The 20,670-nt window shown below is 37.5% G+C and overlaps 1 protein-coding gene across 1 annotated transcript in view; it reads right to left on the reverse strand.

The window, feature by feature from the left end:
- TMC1 (transmembrane channel like 1) overlaps nt 1–20,670 on the reverse strand; it is a 389,456-nt gene that overhangs the window by 100,769 nt on the left and 268,017 nt on the right. The gene's annotated exons all lie outside the window — the stretch shown is intronic.

Here is a 20,670-nt window from a genome sequence, read left to right on the forward strand (position 1 = left end):
AATAACTTCAACCAAAATAAATTCTGTACTGCAATAAGCAGACTTAGGGTGTGTTGGGTCATTTCATTCTATGGTAAAAGGAATTGTTGGCAAAGCTATATACACATGCACAAATCACTTGGTTATTATAAATAAAGTTATTAAAATAGACAATATTTCATTATGACCAGGTACCCAGTGTCAAAGAATCTTTCAAAAATGCTTAAAACCTGATACTTCCTATTTGAATTATTTCTATAGGTATTATATGCAGACAGCTTAAATCTTCCCATATATGATTTACCTTGACTATGTGGAGACAGGTGATTCTACAGTTCTTCCCAAGACAAAGAACACCTCTTCTGTCTACTCCTCACCTCAACCTCAACATCTTGTGTTTAGATTTGCTCCATTTTTATAAAGGCATATAAAAGTTTTATAAAATTTTACTGGTACAGTAATATAGGAAAATATATTAATTGACAGATTTTTTCCCCTTGTCAACTACTGTCCATTCATCACAGGTTGAGTCAGCCAGAGACAAAGATCTGCAAATTGCCATGGTAAAACTTACAGTAGACTATTTCTTTAAACCATGAGTCTAGTAACTCATTTAAAATATTAATTTACATATTTTTATTTAAGGTGGATGGGCATAAGTCCAAAAAGCAAAGATAACAAACGATGTTGCTGTGAACAGAGGAAACAACCTCTGGTTTTGTTTCTGCTCAGCACTGTCAAAGGTTATTATTCAGAACTTGACAGGCATATTGAAAAGGCAGCACATTCAGAGTTTAAATTCCATTCACAAAGAAGATTATTGTAAAAGCACTTTTTGCCTTTAAACAGCATCTGCGTAAAAATTTTTAGGATATGCAAAAATGTTATCACTCAACATCAGCCATAGAATATGAAAATAAGTGTTGTTTTGTTCAGAGTGGACATATGCCTTCTGTCGCCGGTTGTAACTGGATCTGCACAGGACAAAGGTCTTTATGTCACTACTGAGAGTTCGCAATAGTGAAGGCAGACACTTCTCAGAGATATTTTATATTCAACAATAGTCCATGGTCTTTATTTGCAATTAATGCTGCCACCAAGTTTCTTCAGCCAAAGAAGAATTCACTCAGGAAGGCATCTTAATGATATAAGATTAGCCCTAGAGCAAGGTCTGATCAGCGTGCATAATATAGAAACAGCTGAGGACAAACAGCAAAGTCTGACACATAGCCTCTTTTGCACCATGCATAGCCAAAGCAAAAATTCACATAAAATGCTATAATGATTTGTAATAATCAACTCACTAGACATGATTAAATAAAGTTAAATAATGAAATGGAAGAAAATACTAAACAACTAGAAATACAAGCAAATCTTTAGGAAGGATCATATATTAAACAAAAGTAGTAGAATGAAATGTCCCAAGCTAAGGAGATGAGCAAGAAATCAATTTCCTCTGACAAGCAGGGGAGAGAAAAAGCAGAGCTGGAGTCATAGGTCATCTTTTCAGGTACAGGAAGGATAGTTATAAATGGCCATTAAATAAAACCTAAAAATCCATAAGGGGAGATAGCCCTGTGGTTGCAAGTAAAGAAGAAAAAAGAGCTACGGTTTCTGAGTGATGTAATGGAGAGTATTGCAGAAATAGCTCCTTTACTCCTCTTCAGGTGACTTTCCAACAGTGATACTCATCTGTGCATGATCATCTGCACATTTTCAGTAGGTGCCTTCTTTATTCAACAGCATTCCTTTTGTCTGGAAGCTGAGTCAGGGGCCATGAAACAGTTGTTTTTATAGTTACTGTGATCATAATTGGTTTATTATTGACTCAAACCCTCAGCAAAGGCATCATCGGCATCAAGAACTAAACAGCAGCACCCTGACCAGGAGATTGAAGACTCCATCAAGAGCCTCAGACCAAGCTTAATTTTAATGGAACACTATTTGGTCTGAAAAGCAACTGTCAATGCTGATCTGCATCTCCTGCAACTCAAAGCGTTGCTGAAGAACCAATCTAAGAAGCCCCTCCCAGACAAAAGCCTGTGCAAAAGAATAACTCAGAACACTTAAATGGGAGTTACAGACTGTCTTTCCCTTCTCAGACAATTTTCGGCACGGCCTATTGCCATCCCTTCTCTCAGCAGTCCTTAGTAGCTTGCTCCCAATCATATGACCACCCTCATGTTCTGGATGCTTCCCAAAGCCTATTGATTATGTACTTTAAAAATAACCTCTCTCCTGGGGAGTGATGGGAGGACAGTGAAGGGGGGGAGTGGTTTCCTGTCTAAATGTTGAAGGCAGCAAGCAAAACTGCATTGAAGTACGCTTATTTAAGAGAGGAATATGCAATAGGAGCAGATGAACTCCTAGGCAACCCAGATCCTCATTTCATGCAAATAGACACAGTAATTAAAAACAGTAAAAGGAAACAACAGCAAAATGTCACATTTCAGAGGCATTGGAATCGTTCAGAAAAGTGGATGTTGTTCCAGGCTTTCTTTTTCAATCTATAGTACTGAAAGTATTTTATGCTTCTTCAGTATCAGTGGCCCAGTGGCAGGAAGAGTTTAATGATATTGCCTGTTCCTCTAGTTTTTGAAGGGATTATTGTAGCACCAGGTCATTACTTTGGAAACTGAAAATTCATTTATTCAATCAGCATTTATTGTGCATTTACAAGGGTCTACAGAGCAAAGTGCTCTGGAGTAGGAGTTTGTAAACTGTAGAAGGAAATAACCGTCCTTAAGGAGTCTTGCTATTTGATGCAAAAGAATAACTTTATAACTCATACCTAAACTCAAGTTTACTTGGGTTATACCAGCAATGTACTAATTATGTTTATTAGCAATGTACTAGTGTGTTTCTTTTTAGGGTTCCTTTGTGTGTGAGGAAATGTCAACATCAGCTCCTCGCATATAAAATGGGATACATTTCCAGGGAATGTAGCCAATATTTTATAATAACTATAAATGGAGTATAACCTTTTAAAAAATGGAAAAATGATGTGAAAATTTATATACAATAAGGGGAAGTAAATTAACTTTGATATTTTAAAAAAGGCACTGCCATTATCAAAACTGTGCATATACACACATTTTCATGTTCTCTTGCGAAATGGTAGAAACCGCTCATTAATTAAATTTGAATTGTATTACCTAAGAAAAAATAAATAAAAAATAAATGAGGTAACTTTCATCTCAGAATAAACTGCCCTGAGACAGATATTAATCTATCCCATAACAAGCACATTTCCAAATCTTAGCTGAAGAACCCATGTCATCAGTATGTGATATAATGTGGAATATGAGAGGAAGAGAAGAATTAAGGACAATTCCAACGTTTTCGGCCTGGGCAGCAGCGGGTGGAGTTTCAAGGAAAGGAGATAGGAGGCTCTAGGGAGAATAGCTTAGGTACGAACAGTTGAAGTTCAGTAGTTTAATTTGAAGAGATGGAGTCACCAAACCATACTGAAGTATCATTTCCCCTGTAGAGAATGGCACAGCACTCGGCTTCCATTCATTTATGAAAGAACTATTATTGGTGGGTGTTAAGTAAGGAACAGAAGCCACTCTCTGTGAATGTGAACAAAAATGATGGAATGTGATTCTTCTTCCTCTCAAATATCTACTCAGGACATAAAATCTGACTCAGTTTAAATCAGCAGCTCCTTTTATTTTTGCTACTTTTAGGTCAGATAAGAAGATATTCATGACATTTGTTTATAACAATCCCAAGTCCTTCAAATGATGGAATCGAGCATGATATTTTGGAAGCCAATGAGTAAAAAGAATAATTATTTAGCTCTTATGTCAATCAAATACCTTAATGAACCTGTAAACTATAAGACATTTAAAAAATCCTCAGGAGTGGAAATAACAGAATGAGATCATTACACTTAAATATACACAAGGTATCTGGGGGAAAGGTTTAATGTGACAGACCTAGGCTGATACTCTTTCTGCAGGTGCCAGTACCTTTCCTTAATACCATTAAAAACCTTAAAACCATAAGGTCTTCCTTAAGACCATTGAAAAAAACCATGGGGCACATATGTTCAAGAACACTCTGATGGAAACTTGTATAATAAATGCCAAAAGGCTGGTCATATTTTCAAACATTATGATATCTTGGAGATACAAAATAGTTATTTTAAATCACTGTGGTTATAAAATTACAAAAAACAATAATAATTTTGGTTTTTGGTAAGACTCACCAAAGAAGGAGACGGGGCAGGCAAAAAAAAAAAAAACAAAAAACAGTAGCTGTCATTCTCTAATGTTTTTCCGTTTAGATAATATTTATTTTTGAGGCTCTTTAGTCCTTAAGAAGCAGAGAATAAATAGCTGCTGATGCCTGCTTTATTAAAAACACAATATAACATATTGTAGTTGCATTGAGGAAGAGAATGAAGTCTGTGGAGAAACACGTTTTACTACGAGGTTCCAGAGAGACTAACAAAAAGAAAAATAGAAAATTCACTCAAAATAAAGATTCCCCTTCTATCCTTTCACAATGAAAATAATTTTTTTTATACACATAAGAAGAGGGAAGGGGATGCACCCCGAATAGTTTGGCAATTTTTCCTTCTGTTTTTATGTTACATGAAATTAAAATTAAACAGGCTGAATGAAATGGGTAGCTGGTATGTTTCCAAATTCTACCACCCCTGAGCCACAAGAGCAAATATGAAATGATGAAGCATAGTTCTTCAAATGGTAAATTATATACAGGAGTATTTGTGAGAAACTGCAATTAGATATTTCTTGACACCACTGGTCTACAGAAAGAACAAAAACAACTCTCATTCTATGTGGTTTGGAGGGTTGACTTTTTTTAAACTACACATATTCAGTAAATAAATAGCTATTTACAAAGGCATTTAGAGCTCTCTGTGGTTACAGAAAGTAAGTGGTGAGTCTTTCTTTGCATTCAGATTATTTTGGGGCAAAGGACATTTCTTATTTAACCCTGTTGTCATAATATATATTCAGAGTGTGTGCTCTCACATTGCAATTACCGCCATAAAGGGCAACCACTGTAAATAAGTGTGCTGAAATGAAAATACGTTCTCTTGTGTGAGTTTCTGTGGCTACTAACCAGATGAAAATAGTGTGCTATAAACCCTTGGTGGCTATACTTATATATCCTTGGATTGCTTAGAACCAAAAGGAATCTTTCTGTCCCCACAGCATTTCTGTAATATTCCCAATCATGAAGAAGAAGGGTTGTCAGGATTCACGGGTAAACAAACAAAACAAAACAAACAAAAAACACAAGAACTGTGAAACAACTGAAAGCAGACGATTGTCCTCAGAGCATAAAGAAGCTTGAAGCAAGGCTGGCCGAACTCTGTACGGTCTTTACACATCCTTCTTAGCACCAGCTTTTGTTCACAGAGAAGATGCTAATTACTTCTCATTAGCATACATTAGCAAATGTTAATGAGTGTCTTCTAAAGAACAAAAGGCAGTGGGGGCAGAGTCAGGATGAAGGCTGATTGGTGAGAGAAGTGCTGCAACAGAAGACAGAGGCAGAAAAAAGAAAATGAGAGCAGCTTAGAACTTGGATTTATTTTCTGAAATTTAGAACTCGTCTCTCTGACAAAATATTAATAGGAGTAAGGATGAAATAATTTAGTTTATTTTTTCTTAAAAAAAAAGAAAAAGCAAATTATTGACTAGAATGAATCATTCTTTTTTCTGTTCTTTAGCTGCTTAGGAACAACTACACTTTATAGGATTTGCTACGGACTAGATATATTAGCTAACATTGTCTTCAGTTAATGAAAAGGAATTCTGAATACTAGATGCCCTCAGGAGTTTATAAGCATTGTGACCACCTATCCACCCATGCCAATTTTTTCCTCACAGGCTCAATTTATAATATTCAATAAGACTAAACCCTTAAGTAGTTTGTATGTAGTCTGTCATTTTATTGAAATAGCCCACATAAAATGTGGTATATGTGTTAATTTATATCCTATGGGCAGCTGGTTAACATCTGAGTACTCTAGTTAGTAATCCACAGTGGTAGGATGGAGATTTAACAACTGAAAGACGAGCACTTCAGCCATCTCTATCTCAAATTAACACTAGATGGTTTGTTAATTGGAGTAATGCTTTTTACAAGTGAATCTCGTGAAATTAAATGTGTGTGTGAGAGAGAGTGAACCTATTGGTTTGTTTCTCGGAAGAACCCTAATACAAAGAGTATCTGCCTTCAGGATCAACTTGATGGAAGTAGACAAATACTAGAAACAATAACACAAGATATAATGGCAAGTTCCACCAGAGAAATACAAGCAAAAGATCTATTAGAGTTCATAAGAGAATGAGATTATGCTCATTAGGGAATTTCGGGATATTTGCTTTTTGTCACATTTCTTCAAATATTTCTGGAAATAGGCAGGAGACTAATCAATATAAATAAACGTGTTTCACTACTTGATTCCATTTGGATTAATTCCAATTCCTTCAAGATCATGGTCATAAGGAACAAAGTTTAGGGAATTCCCTGGTGGTCCAGTGGTTAAGACTTGGACTTTCACCACTGTGGACCCGGGTTCAATCCCTGGTTGGAGAACTAAGATCTCACAAGCTGTGCAGTGTGGCCCCCAAAAAAGAACAAAGTTTATTTCCATGACTGGCCTAGTCCTGAAAAAATATGGCCTAGTCCTAAAAAAGGACTTTTGTTCATTTGGGTTCCTAAGACTATTGCATTCATATCCTAGAACTAGAAAAGACAACTCAGAATTTTCAAGTTGGCAGCTGGCTCTAGCAGAAAACCTGAGTTTTTAACTCAGACAAAATCATATTTGAGTTTTGGCTCTGCCACAATTTTATGCCATAACTTTGGATAATTTATTTAAATCCTCCATGCCTTAGAGAAAGGAAGGAATAATAACCATTATACAAGGAGAACTAAATGTAGTAACAAATGCATGCATTGTACATAATATAGTGCCTGGCACATAGCAAAGGTTATAATAATCGACAAGGATTGTTCAAATGCTTTATAACACATACTTAAACACAAAATTTTGACATCTTTCACCTAAAATTCTAGTAAGACAGAAAGACACATCTACTTTGACTGTTACCTTAATATTTTGCCCTCTGCAAGTAGGAAAATTGCCACAGTATTCAGTCTGAGATTATGTTAAAGACTAATCATCAAAAGATAAAGACAAGAAATAAAATATTACCCTAAACTCTCCGTTTCTTGATACTCTTAGCTACCTCTCACCATGCCTGTTTATGATGCCAACCAGCGTTGAAAGTCGTGCTTCCTAAGCCAATGGGCAACTTCACTAGGAAACTTTCGATTGCAGCGATTGAAGAAGCACTTGTAGCACAGGTTTAAGTTGAACAAAAAGCAACTGGCATCCACAGGACAAATTATTATGACTCTCTGTCAATAGAAAAATAGAGGTGTAGGGTGGGGAGTACTTAAGACAGTACCTGACAGTCTGCCAAGTCCACTAAAAGTTGGGATCTTGTCCCTGCTAATATATCAGTATTCTGATTATAAGTGATTTTTTGTTTTCAGTTAAAGGTAATCAACTTTATCTTGATTAACTGCCAGAAGGTCGGGAGTACAATTGTAACCATTATGTCCCACAGGGAAGGGCAATAGTTAAACGTTAAGATCTATACCTAGTTCTATGACAGCCAGGTGGGAGGTAGGAAAGAAAGCTGGTGCTGATTAAGAGGAGACCCCTCTAGGGCTTCCCTGGTGGCGCAGTGGTTGGGAGTCCGCCTGCCGGTGCAGGGGATGCGGGTTCGTGCCCCAGTCCGGGAAGGTCCCACATGCCGCGGAGCGGCTGAGCCCGTGGGCCATGGCCGCTGGGCCTGCGTGTCCGGAGCCTGTGCTCCGCGACAGGGGAGCCCGCAGCGGTGAGAGGCCCGCATACTGCAAAAAAAAAAAAAAAAGAGGAGACCCCTTTAAAAGAGCAACAAATAAATTCAGGTGCTCATTACAATTTTAACTCCCCATTATCCCTTCCTTTTCTTTCCGTGAGATGGACTTACTTTGGTATTGAGACAAGCCACATCTTAAATCCAGAAAGCAGGACCAGACTACATGAGGCTCAGTTTCCTAATCCAATATAGTACATTCTTCAGGCAGTTGAAGGTAGGACTAAAGCTCTAATGCTAACGTCAGAAACTATTTGGCCTACGTAACGTAATCAAGTATTCCCCAAGAGACTAGTTCCTAGGTCTTACTGAGCCAGAATAGACTTTCAGCTCTTGTCTCTTGAAGGTGATCTTATCACTCAGACATTCGTCAGAACTGTTCAGTTCCACATCCTGTCTCATGTGTCATGAGATGTCACTGTGAATGCATGTGTGTGTATGTGTTTTAGTGTGTGTGGAAGAGAGGGAGAGACAGAGACAGAGAGAAAGAGAATTTTAAAAGACTTAAGGAAAATTTCAGAATCGTGGATTTCTCTTCATGGCCTCTGCATTATTCTCAACCATCTACTTATAGTAAGTTAGTTCCAAGCAACAAATTGTGCCAACTGCCTGTGCTTGGTAAAGTTGACTGCTCACCTTGTAGCCCAATTATCTTCAATAGCCTAATGGCCAGAAATGAGATTAGCTTATTTTTTATTCATCAGCTCAGCCTGGCAGCATTGAGAGTATGTTTTAATGGATTCCGTGGTCAAAGGCCGTCAGTTTTCTTCTTCACTCTGTGACACTGAGTTATGCCACTGTCTCCAAACCTCTTCTCCTGTCTCCCAAATCCTGGAGGATTTGTAGCAGGGAGAGGCCTAGGCAGTACTTTCTAAAACTTTACTGTGCCTCAGAATCACCTGGAGAGCTTATGAAAACACAGATTCCTGGGCCTCTCGCACAAATATTGATTCAGTAGGTGGCCCCAATAATTGCCTTTTCTAAAAAGCTTCCAGGTGATGTTAATAATATTGCTAGTTTTCAAACCATGCTTTGGGAACCACTACTTTGAGGCATCCTGAGGGAATGGGGAAAGTTAATATGAGCCTGCCATCTTCTTTTAGGAACTATAACTCTTGCGACCTAGAAACTGTCTTCTTTTGATTGTCCACCATTATGCCAATACACTGTCTTACTTACTATAGCTTCATAATGAACCATGAGGGCAAATATGTCTTCTAAGTTTCTTCTTCTTTTACAAAGATGTTTAGCCTCTTCTAGGTTCTTTGCGTTTCTATACACGTTTTAGAATCAGCTTGTCAATTTACGCAAACAAATTGTAAAAGCCAACTAAGATATTGATTGGAATTGTGTTGAATCTACAAATCAGTTTGGGGAGAATTGATAACAATATTGAATCTTCAATCCACAAATGAGTATATCCATTTATTTAGATCCTCTTTAATTCCTTTCAGCAATGTTTTGTAGTTTTCAGTGTTCGGGTCTTACACCACTTTGATCAGATTTGTTTCTAAGTGTTTTGTAATTTTTTTCTGATTGTAAATGTATTTGTAAAATTTCAGTTTCTGATTGTTGTTTTTATACATTGGTCTGTGGTTTTCTTAGAATGTCTGTCTGATTCCTTGAGTAGAAAGAATTCTCCAGGGAAGCAATTAGAACCTTGATATATTCTTGTGGGGCAGCTTTAAACAATAAATTCAATTTCTATTCAGGTTATCTATTTCTTCTTGAGTGAGCTTTAGTAGGCTATCATACAAGTAATTTGTACAATTTACCTAAGTTGTCAAATTTATTGTCATGAGTTGTTCATAATATTGCCTTATTATTCCTTCATTATCTATAGAATTTGTAGTGATGTCTCCTCCCTCATTTCTGTCTTCTGTTACTAGGTGAATAACTATTTAATTAAAATTATTATTTCCTCTTGATAAATTCCTGATTAGTCTGGCCAGTGGTTTATCAATTTTATTGATCTTCTCAAAGAACAAGTTTTTGGTGTCATCTTCTCTATTGATTTTGTTTTCTACTGATTTCAGCTTTAGCCCTTATTACCTACTTTCTTCTGCTAATTTTGAGTTTTATTTACTCCTTTTCTTTTTGGTTTCTTAAAGTAGAAACTAGGATTACTGATTTGAGACCTTTCCTTTTTTCTAATCTAGGTGTATAATACTACAAATTTTCTTTTAAATACTGTTTTAGCTGCTTCTCAAAAATTTTGAAATGCTATGTGTTTATTTTAATTCAGTTCAAAACACTTTCTAATTTTTCTGATTTATTATTTGACCCAAGGGTTATTTAGAAGTGTGATATTTACTTTCCAAATTTGGGGGGATTTTCCAGATATCTTTTGCTATTGAGTTCTAATTTAATTTCACCATAGTCAGAGAATATACTCTGTATAATCTGAATCTTTTCAAACATATTGAGATTTATTTTATGACCTAGAATATGGCCTATCTTGCTAGATGTTCTATATGCTTTTGAAAAGAGTGTGTATTCTGTTTTTCTTAGGTGGAGTTATATAAATTTCAATTAGTTCAACATGGTTGATAGTGTTGTGGAGGTCTTCTATATGCTTATTAATTTTTTTGCTTGTTCTATCAATTATTACAAAAAAGGGTGCTGAAATCTGACTATAATTATCAATTTGCCTATTTTTCCTTGCAGTTCTATCAGTATTTGCTTTATGTATTTTGAAGTTCTGTTATTAGGTATATAAATGTTTAAATTTGTTATTTCCTCTTGATAAATTTACCCCTATCTGTATGAAATGGCATTCTTTATTCCTGGTAATGTTCTTTGATCTGAAATAGAACTTAACCAGTATTAACATGGTCACTCCAGCTTTCTTTTGATTAGTTTCATATGACTTTTTGTTTCCATCCTTTTTACTGTTAACCTGTTTGTATCTTTATACTGAAAGTGGGTTTCTCATAGACAACATATAGTTGAATCTTGATTTTTGAATCTAATCTGACAGTTTCTAACTATTAATTTGGGTATTTAGACCATTTACATTTAATGTGCACATCTACATAATTGGGCTTAAATCTATCCTCTTGCTATTTAATTTTTGTTTGTCCGATCTCTTTGTTTTTGCTTTCCTCTTTTCAGCCTTCTTTTGGATGAACTGACTTTCCCAGTGATTCTAGTTTACTGTCTCTTATGGCTTACTATCTATATTCTTTCTGATGCTATATTGAGTGGCTGATTTAGGGTAAAGTGGTACTTAATAATAGTCTATCTTCAAGTGATATACCGTTTCATGTATAGTGTAAAACCTTACACCGGTATGTTTCTATTTCTTCCCTTCCAGACTTTGTGTTACTATTGTCATACATATTTTCAAGTTCACTAATCTTTTCTTTTGCAATATCTAATCTGATGTTAATCCCATGTACCATATGCTTCATCTCAGACACTGCAGTTTTTATCTGCAGAAGTTTAATTTTATCTTTTTAATTTCATCTATGCCGCTACTTAATTTTCCCATTAGCCTCTTGAATGTGTGTAACATAGTTATAATAACTGTTTGTCTACTAATTATATCATCTGTGTCATTTATGGGGCAATTATGTTTATTTTTCTTATAATTATGTGTATTTTTATGCTTCTTTGTATTCATGATAATATTTGATTACATAATAGATATTATAAATTTTTCCTTATTGGGGTGTTAAATATTTTTATATTCCTATAAATATTCTTCAGTTTTGTTCTGGTATGCATTTAAGTTACTTCAAAACAGTTTTATCCTTTAGAGTCTCACTTTTAAGCTGTTAGGTGGGACTAGAACAACATTTGGTCTAGGGCTAATATTTCCCTATTGCTGAGGAAAAATGCTTCTGAGTACTCTACTGGTATCGCATGAATTCTGAGGTTTTATATTCTTGCTGGTGGAAAGAGGAACTATTCCCAGACCTGTGTAGGCTCTAGTGATTGCTCCCTCTAATCCTTTTGGGGGTTCTTTCCCCAACCACTTGCATGCATGGATCATTATTCAGTTGAAAAGTCAGTAGGAACAGTGCAGATCTCCAGAACTCTCTCTCTTTCTGTCCAGCTTTCTCTTCTCTGGGAGTCTTCCCTGTGAATTTTAGCTGCCTCAGTCTCCCTGGGCTCTAAGCTGTATCTCCTCAACTCAGAGAGCTCATTAGTCTCTGTTTATATCCCCACCTACCTGCACCGTGGCCAGGAGACTTTCTCTAGACAGTCAGCTGGGGCAATCATGAGTTCACCTCATTTGTTTTCCATCTCTTAGAGGTCTCTATCCTTTGTTGTCTGAGGTGAAATGTCTTGAAAACTGTTGTTTCATATATTTTGTCCATTTTTTGTTTCAGAAAGGAGAGTAAATTCAGTATCTGTACTCCATCTTGACCAAATGAGAAATCTATTCATGCTAAATGTTCTAGAATTCTGTAAGTTGATTTCTTTTCTTCCAGTCACATGGGGGGGAAAAAACCAAAAATACATAAAAGCAAAAACAAAAAAACATGAGTCAAGAGCCTTGGCTGCCTCCCATGTCTTTCTTTTTTGTTTCATATTCAATCACCTCAAGTTGATTCCACATGGAATTACCAGTTTTGAATGGTCACATAAATTAACTATGCATCTGTTAAATAGAAATAATATTTATATGTATTTTAATGATATTCAGAAATGTTTGACATATCATGTAAAAAGATTATAAAAATTCAGTATATTACAGAATATAAGTGATCTGAAATAAATGCCTTATGCAAAAAGGGGGTGGAGGCTGAGATGAAATATGCCAAAATGTTAGCAGCCACAACTGGATGATGAGATTGTGAGAAGTCAGTTTCTTCTTCTTTAGACATTTTCTGTATTTCCAAATTATTAAGGTAAATGAATACTTACCATATTTACTTTTAAAGATACTTTAAAAAGCAAAGTTGTGTTTTTTATTTTTTTTAATTTTAAGACTGAGATTTAGGGAGACAAAAAAAAATGGGGGAAATTTTTGAAAAAAAAAAAAAGCTACAGAAAGTAAGAGGTTACTGCTTCACTATGTCTCCTAGAATCTCATTCAAACTCTTACTTGCTTGACCCTTGCAGTTATAAAACATACCCCTGTGTCCCTGTAAAGAAGGCCTAGATTATAAAACATCATGAAAAAACAGGAATAAAGCAGGCAGAACTTAGCCAACAACGTTAGGAAGAAAGAGCCAACTCTTAAAATGTTTAGTGCTTTCTTCAGTAGTGGCTAAAATGTTCCACCTTGCAATGGAGCTCAGAAAAATGTCTCTGAGACATTCTGGAAGTTTAAGGAGAAGTGATGGGAGAGAGTTTCAGTTAACTAACTCTACTTTCTCTTGGTTACCAAAGTAAGAGACCTCAGCTGACTATTTCATTCTTAGGTCAGGTACCTGCAATCATCCTCACTTTACAGAGAAGAGAACAGTAGTGAAATGTCCAGATAATTCATCCATTAATTCACTCAATGAACAAGAATACAACAACTGTCTATGGAGACAAAGTACTAGGAAGGGCTTTGTAGCTTAGCTGAAGGAACTGTCTCATTCTTAGAATCAGGCAGACCTGAGTTCAAAACCTAGCTCTGCCACTTCAAAAAGCATGACCACAGGCCACATCAGCTTTCATCTCAACAAACTGTAAAAACAAATAGTTTCATAGTAGTGTTGTGATAATTAAATAAGTAAAATGTATGTGGCAGTGTCTGGTATACAGAAGACACTCAACTCTATATTAATCTAATGAAATCTGGGGAACCATAAAGTAAATAAGATATTTTTCTTTCATTTCAGGAAGTGCAGTCTAGCTAGAAGACAGGCTATGCACAAATAAAATAGTTGGTGTAAGGTGGAATGTAAGTAAGTACCCTGATACTTAATGTCAAAAATAAGAGCTAAGAAAGAGGAAGCATCCCAGGGAACTGAAATGGTCAGAGCAAGGTGCATAAAAAAGGTAGACTCACACTGAGTCTCCAGATGTAAAGAGATTGGAAATCACTCCCATCCTAACAAGAAAAAGCTGAACAAACTGAAAATCAATAACTCTTCTATGATCTGTCAGAGAATCGAGGTCACAGGGCAAACTGTTGTCCCCCCCAAATTAGAGACAGAGACAGGCAAATACAGAGAACTGCAACTTACCAGCCCAAAACCCTACAAGCAGAAACCCCTGTAGGAACTGTTACTGGGTAGAAAATTCTACACGTAATTGACAAATTGGTGAAGGCTCCCTGTGAACAATTCTTTTTTTTTTTTTTTTTTTTGTGATGAGCTGAGCAGCCTCACTTTGACATTAATGTATCATATCTCATCCTCTGCCAAAATTTTCTTTCTTTTTTTTTTTTTTTAACATCTTTATTGGAGTATAATTGCTTTACAATGGTATGTTAGTTTCAGCTTCACAACAAAATGAATCAGTTATATATATACATATATTTCCATATCTCTTCCCGCTTGCGTCTCCCTCCCTCCCACCCTCCCTATCCCACCCCTCCAGGCAGTCACAAAGCACCGAGCTGATCTCCCTGTGCTATGCGGCTGCTTCCCACTAGCTAACTACCTTACGTTTGGTAGTGTATATATGTCCATGCCTCTTTATCGCTTTGTCACCGTTTACCCTTCCCCCTCCCCATAGCCTCAAGTCCATTCTCTAGTAAGTCTGTGTCTTTATTCCTGTTTCACCCCTAGGTTTTTCATGACATTTTTTTTTTAAAATTCCATATATATGTGTTAGCATACGGTATTTGTCTCTCTCTTTCTGACTTACTTCACTCTGTATGACAGACTCTAGGTCTATCCACCTCATTACAAATAGCTCAATTTCGTCTCTTTTTATGGCTGAGTAATATTCCATTGTATATATGTGCCACATCTTCTTTATCCATTCATCCGATGATGGACACTTAGGTTGTTTCCATCTCTGGGCTATTGTAAATAGAGCTGCAATGAACATTTTGGTACATGACTCTTTTTGAATTATGGTTTTCTCAGGGTATATGCCCAGTAGTGGGATTGCTGGGTCATATGGTAGTTCTATTTGTAGCTTTTTAAGGAACCTCCATACTGTTCTCCACAGTGGCTGTATCAATTTACATTCCCACCAACAGTGTAAGAGGGTTCCCTTTTCTCCACACCCTCTCCAGCATTTATTGTTTCTAGATTTTTTGATGATGGCCATTCTGACTGGTGTGAGATGATATCTCATTGTAGTTTTGATTTGCATTTCTCTAATGATTAGTGATGTTGAGCATTCTTTCATGTGTTTGTTGGCACTCTGTATATCTTCTTTGGAGAAATGTCTATTTAGGTCTTCTGCCCATTTTTGGATTGGGTTGTTTGTTTTTTTGTTATTAAGCTGCATGAGCTGCTTGTAAATTTTGGAGATTAATCCTTTGTCAGTTGCTTCATTTGAAATATTTTCTCCCATTCTGAGGGTTGTCTTTTGGTCTTCTTTATGGTTTCCTTTGCTGCGCAAAAGCTTTTAAGTTTCATTAAGTCCCATTTGTTTACTTTTGTTTTTATTTCCATTTCTCTAGGAGGTGGGTCAAAAAGGACCTTGCTGTGATTTATGTCATAGAGTGTTCTGCCTATGTTTTCCTCTAAGAGTTTGATAGTTTCTGGCCTTACATTTAGGTCTTTAATCCATTTTGAGCTTATTTTTGTGTATGGTGTTAGGGAGTGATCTAATCTCATACTTTTACATGTACCTGTCCAGTTTTCCCAGCACCACTTATTGAAGAGGCTGTCCTTTCTCCACTGTACATTTCTGCCTCCTTTGTCATAGATAAGGTGACCATATGTGCGTGGGTTTATCTCTGGGCTTTCTATCCTGTTCCATTGATCTATCTTTCTGTTTTTGTGCCAGTACCATACCGTCTTGATAACTGTAGCTTTGTAGTATAGTCTGAAGTCTGGGAGCCTGATTCCTCCAGTTCCTTCTTTCGTTCTCAAGATTGCTTTGGCTATTCGGGGTCTTTTGTGTTTCCATACAAATTGCAAAATTTTTTGTTCTAGTTCTGTGAAAAATGCCAGTGGTAGTTTGATAGGGATTGCATTGAATCTATAGATTGCTTTGGGTAGTAGAGTCATTTTCACAATGTTGATTCTTCCAATCCAAGAACATGGTATATCTCTCCATCTATTTGTATCATCTTTAATTTCTTTCATCAGTGTCTTATAATTTTCTGCATACAGATCTTTTGTCTCCTTAGGTAGGTTTATTCCTAGATATTTTATTCTTTTTGTTGCAATGGTAAATGGGAGTGTTTTCTTGATTTCACTTTCAGATTTTTCATCATTAGTATATAGGAATGCCAGAGATTTCTGTGCATTAATTTTGTATCCTGCCACTTTACCAAATTCATTGATTAGCTCTAGTAGTTTTCTGGTAGCATCTTTAGGGTTCTCTATGTATAGGATCATGTCATCTGCAAACAGTGACAGCTTTACTTCTTCTTTTCTGATTTGGATTCCTTTTATTTCCTTTTCTTCTCTGATTGCTGTGGCTAAAACTTCCAAAACTATGTTGAATAAGAGTGGTGAGAGTGGACAACCTTGTCTTGTTCCTGATCTTAGTGGAAATGCTTTCAGTTTTTCACCATTGAGGACAATGTTTGCTGTGGGCTTGTCATATATGGCCTTTATTATGTTGAGGAAAGTTCCCTCTATGCCTACTTTCTGCAGGGTTTTTATCATAAATGGGTGTTGAATTTTGTCAAAAGCTTTCTCTGCATCTATTGAGATGATCATATGGTTTTTCTCCTTCAGTTTGTTAATATGGTTTATCACATTGATAGATTTGCGTATATTGAAGAATCCTTGCATTCCTGGAATAAACCCCACTTGATCATGGTGTATGATCCTTTTAATGTGCTGTTGGATTCTGTTTGCTAGTATTTTGTTGAGGATTTTTGCATCTATGTTCATCAGTGATATTGGCCTGTAGTTTTCTTTCTTTGTGACATCCTTTTCTGGTTTTGGTATCAAGGTGATGGTGGCCTCGTAGAAGGAGTTTGGGAGTGTTCCTCCCTCTGCTATATTTTGGAAGAGTTTGAGAAGGATAGGTGTTAGCTCTTCTCTAAATGTTTGATAGAATTCGCCTGTGAAGCCATCTGGTCCTGGGCTTTTGTTTGTTGGAAGATTTTTAATCACAGTTTCAATTTCAGTGCTTGTGATTGGTCTGTTCATATTTTCTATTTCTTCCTGATTCAGTCTTGGCAGGTTGTGCATTTCTAAGAATTTGTCCATTTCTTCCAGGTTGTCCATTTTATTGGCATAGAGTTGCTTGTAGTAATCTCTCATGATCTCTTTTATTTCTGCAGTGTCAGTTGTTACTTCTCCTTTTTCATTTCTAATTCTATTGATTTGAGTCTTCTCCCTTTTTTTCTTGATGAGCCTGGCCTAGTGGTTTATCTATTTTGTTTATCTTCTCAAAGAACCAGCTTTTAGTTTTATTGATCTTTGCTATTGTTTCCTTCATTTCTTTTTCATTTATTTCTGATCTGATTTTTATGATTTCTTTCCTTCTGCTAGCTTTGGGGTTTTTTTGTTCTTCTTTCTCTAATTGCTTGAGGTGCAAGGTTAGGTTGTTTATTCGAGATGTTTCCTGCTTCTTAAGGTGGGCTTGTATTGCTATAAACTTCCCCCTTAGAACTGCTTTTGCTGCATCCCACAGGTTTTGGCTCGTTGTGTTTCCATTGTCATTTGTTTCTAGGTATTTTTTGATTTCCTCTTTGATTTCTTCAGTGATCACTTCATTATTAAGTAGTGTATTGTTTAGCCTCCATGTGTTTGTATTTTTTACAGATCTTTTCCTGTAATTGATACCTAGTCTCATGGCGTTGTGGTCGGAAACGATACTTGATACAATTTCAATTTTCTTAAATTTACCAAGGCTTGATTTGTGACCCAAGATATGATCTATCCTGGAGAATGTTCCATGAGCACTTGAGAAAAATGTGTATTCTGTTGTTTTTGGATGGAATGTCCTATAAATATCAATTAACTCCATCTCGTTTAATGTATCATTTAAAGCTTGTGTTTCCTTATTTATTTTCATTTTGGATGATCTGTCCATTGGTGAAAGTGGGGTGTTAAAGTCCCCTACTATGAATGTGTTACTGTCAATTTCCCCTTTTATGGTTGTCAGTTTTTGCCTTATGTATTGAGGTGCACCTATGTTGGGTGCATAAATATTTACAATTGTTATATCTTCTTCTTGGATCGATCCCTTGATCATTATGTAGTGTCCTTCTTTGTCTCTTCTAATAGTCTTTGTTTTAAAGTCTATTTTGTCTGATATGAGAATTGCTACTCCAGCTTTCTTTTGGTTTCCATTTGCATGAAATACCTTTTTCCATCCCCTTACTTTCAGTCTGTATGTGTCTCTAGGTCTGAAGTGGGTCTCTTGTAGACAGCAAATATATGGGTCTTGTTTTTGTATCCATTCAGCCAATCTGTGTCTTTTGGTGGGAGCATTTAGTCCATTTACATTTAAGGTAATTATCGATATGTGTGTTCCTATTCCCATTTTCTTAATTGTTTTGGGTTTGTTATTGTAGGTCCTTTCCTTCTTTTGTGTTTCTTGCCTAGAGAAGTTCCTTTAGCAGTTGTTGTAGAGCTGGTTTGGTGGTGCCGAACTCTCTCAATTTTTGCTTGTCTGTAAAGGTTTTAATTTCTCCATCAAATCTGAATGAAATCCTTGCTGGGTAGAGTATCTTGGTTGCAGGTTTTTCTCCTTCAACACTTTCAATATGTCCTGCCACTCCCTTCTGGCTTGCAGAGTTTCTGCTGAAAGATCAGCTGTTAACCTTATGGGGATTCCCTTGTGTGTTATTTGTTGTTTTTCCCTTGCTGCTTTTAATATGTTTTCTTTGTATTTAATTTTTGACAGTTTGATTAATATGTGTCTTGGCGTATTTCTCCTTGGATTTATCCTGTATGGGACTCTCTGTGCTTCCTGGACTTGATTAACTATTTCCTTTCCCATATTAGGGAAGTTTTCAACTATAATCTCTTCAAATATTTTCTCAGTCCCTTTCTTTTTCTCTTCTTCTTCTGGAACCCCTATAATTCGAATGTTGGTGCGTTTAATGTTGTCCCAGAGGTCTCTGAGACTGTCCTCAGTTCTTTTCATTCTTTTTTCTTTATTCTGCTCTGCAGTAGTTATTTCCACTATTTTATCTTCCAGGTCACTTATCCGTTCTTCTGCCTCAGTTATTCTGCTATTGATCCCATCTAGAGTACTTTTAATTTCATTTATTGTGTTGTTCATCGTTGCTTGTTTCATCTTTAGTTCTTCTAGGTCCTTGTTAACTGATTCTTGCAATTTGTCCATTCTATTGTCCATTCTATCTCCAAGATTTCGGATCAACCTTACTATCATTATTCTGAATTCTTTTTCAGGTAGACTGCCTATTTCCTCTTCATTTGTTAGGTCTGGTGGGTTTTTATCTTGCTCCTTCATCTGCTGTGTGTTTTTCTGTCTTTTCATTTTGCTTATCTTACTGTGTTTGGGGTCTCCTTTTTGCAGGCTAAAGGCTCGTAGTTCCTGTTGTTTTTTGTGTCTGTCCCCAGTGGCTAAGGTTGGTTCAGTGGGTTGTGTAGGCTTCCTGGTGGAGGGTACTACTACCTGTGTTCTGGTGAATGAGGCTGGATCTTGTCTTTCTGGTGGGCAGGTCCACATCTGGTGGTGTGTTTTGGGGTGTCTGTAGACTTATTATGATTTTGGGCAGCCTCTCTGCTAATGGGTGGGGTTGTGTTCCTGTCTTGCTAGTTGTTTGGCATAGGATGTCCAGCACTGTAGCTTGCTGGTCGTTGAGTGAAGCTGGGTGCTGGCGTTGAGATGGAGATCTCTCGGAGATTTTTGCTGTTTGATATTATGTGCAGCTGGGAGGCCTCTTGTGGACCAGTGTCCTGAAGTTGGCTCTCCTGCCTCAGAGGCACAGCACTGACTCCTGGTTGCAGCACCAAGAGCCTTTCATCCACAGGGCTCCTTAATTTGGGATGATTCCTTGTCTATTCAGGTATTCCACAGATGCAGGGTATATCAAGTTGATTGTGGAGCTTTAATCCGCTGCTTCTGAGGCTGCTGGGAGAGATTTCCCTTTCTCTTCTTTGTTCTCACAGTTCCCAGGGGCTCAGCTTTGGATTTGGCCCCGCCTGTGCGTGTAGGTCGCCAGAGGGCGTCTGTTCTTTGATCAGACAGGACGGGGTTAAAGGAGCCGCTGATTCGGAGGCTGTGGCTCACCGAGGCCGGGGGGTAGGGAGGGTCACGGAGTGCGGGGCGGGCCTGCAGCGGCAGAGGCCGCCTTGACGCTGCAGCCTGAGGCGCGCCGTGCGCTCTCCCGGGGGAGCCGTCCCTGGATCCCGGGACCCTGGCAGTGGCGGGCTGCACAGGCTCCCCGGAAGGGCGTGTGGCTAGTGACCTGTGTTCGCACACAGGCCTCCTGGCGGCGGCAGCAGCGGCCTTAGCGTCCCATGTCCGTCTCTGGGCTCCGCACTTTTAGCCGCGGCTCGCGCCCGTCCCTGGAGCTCTCTCAAGCAGCGTTCTTAATCCCCTCTCCTCGTGCACCAGGAAACAAAGAGGGACGTAAAAGTCTCTTGCCTCTTTGGCAGGTCCAGACCCCTCCCCGGACTCTCTCCCGGCCAGCCGCGGCGCACCAACGCCCTGCAGGCTGTGTTCACGCCGCCAACCTCCCCTGTGAACAATTCTGAGAGTTAAACTGAATCTCTAAAAAAGAATTAGAATTGGTAAAGAGGAACTTACAGCCCCGGTGAGGTAAACA

Source organism: Globicephala melas, chromosome 6 (assembly GCF_963455315.2).
Source record: "Globicephala melas chromosome 6, mGloMel1.2, whole genome shotgun sequence".
NCBI lineage: Eukaryota > Metazoa > Chordata > Mammalia > Artiodactyla > Delphinidae > Globicephala > Globicephala melas.